The 1,472-nt window shown below is 40.4% G+C and overlaps 1 protein-coding gene across 1 annotated transcript in view; it reads right to left on the bottom strand.

The window, feature by feature from the left end:
- Nucleotides 1-1,472, bottom strand: part of gpc4 (glypican 4) — a 60,607-nt gene that overhangs the window by 8,542 nt on the left and 50,593 nt on the right. The gene's annotated exons all lie outside the window — the stretch shown is intronic.

Below are 1,472 nucleotides of genomic sequence, written 5' to 3'. Positions count from 1 at the left end.
TTTCTAAACATAACGTCCCAGTGGCTTTTAAACCCCAAAATACATTAAAGACTGGTTCATCCCAAAGATCCAGTCCCCCGGCACAAACAGAGTAATGTTGTGTATGTTGTTCAGTGTCAGGAGGGTGATCAGTCTTACATCAGGGAAACTAAACAGCCACTGGCCAAAAGGATGGACCAGCACAGAAGATCAACATCATCAGGCCAGGACTCTGCGGTCTACACTCATCTCCAGGCCAGCGGTCACTCTTTCAGGGATGAAGATGTTCACATCCTGGACAGAGAGGAACGATGGTTTGAGAGAGGAGTAAAGGAGGCCATCTTTGTGAAAAGAAATCATCCATCATTAAACAGGGGCGGAGCCTCCAGGTTCAACTGTCCCCCTCTTACAATGCTGTGATTGCTAGTATCACTCAGCCCTCTGTGAATAGTAAACAGCCATCAGGTGCTAATGATCCATTGTTAGGCTGATGGTCCTTCTTGAGCATGTGATCAGCTGGTTCTGGTTGTCAGCAGCAAACTGGTTGATCCACTCTGAGAAGGTGCTATTTAAGAGACTGAGCTGAACACAGCACCTCAGACTGAGGAGGTCTCTCGGATGAGAGACGAGACGTTTCTACAACTTTTTTTTTTAATGTCCAGAGGACCAGATTTAACTTTTTAGATTTTCTACCTGGATTATTGAGCAGCATCAACAAGAACTGAAGCTGTCCACCTTGATTTCTTTAAGGGGTTTCAAACATTTGATAATGTCAATGGAAACATCAAAGCAGATATGTTCTTGTTTTTAGTCTTTCACCCAGTTTTACAGCACCCTGATTTATTGTTTTATACACTTTTATTTTAACTACATTTTTGACTATAGTTTATTGTTGTCATTGTTTACTGTTAATGTTGTCTGTACTTGTTCTGTCTGGAACTGGTCCCTCTTGTGAATGAGTCCTCATGGCTCAGACTAACCTGTATAAATACAGGTTTTATGAATGAATGAGATATTTAACAAGCACTCTGCAGATGTCCCCCGTAGTTGAGGGAATTGAAAAGTGAACGTTTGTTATTTTTGAAATGAGTTTTTTTGGCCTGGAAATGAACAAAGAATGCAAGTAAACCTTAAAGTTTTTGGTGCAAAATATTCAAGTGGGTTGAAATTACAGAGTAGTAGAACAGAGGGAGTTTTTTTTTTTTTTTCTTGTTCGAGGCGATGCAGAGTACTAGATCCTGGTAAGTGAAGGGAGTAAATTTACCAATGATCAGGTGTAATGGTGGAGCCAGAGGGTGGACATTGATTGGTGGCCTTGGCCAACATAAATTGATATTTGGCTACTCCAAGAACCACCCCAAACCTTTGGAGGAAATTTTACTTTTAAGTAATGTTAAAATCAGAAAGTATAATTTACTCAAATAATAGGGGTGGCTGGTTTGCCTATATATATACACACACACACACACACACACACACACACATATATATAA

The sequence above is a fragment of the Nematolebias whitei genome, chromosome 4 (genome assembly GCF_014905685.2).
Source record: "Nematolebias whitei isolate Nwh7 chromosome 4, NemWhi1, whole genome shotgun sequence".
Taxonomy (NCBI): domain Eukaryota; kingdom Metazoa; phylum Chordata; class Actinopteri; order Cyprinodontiformes; family Rivulidae; genus Nematolebias; species Nematolebias whitei.
This window is presented reverse-complemented; position numbering and strand designations above follow the sequence as displayed.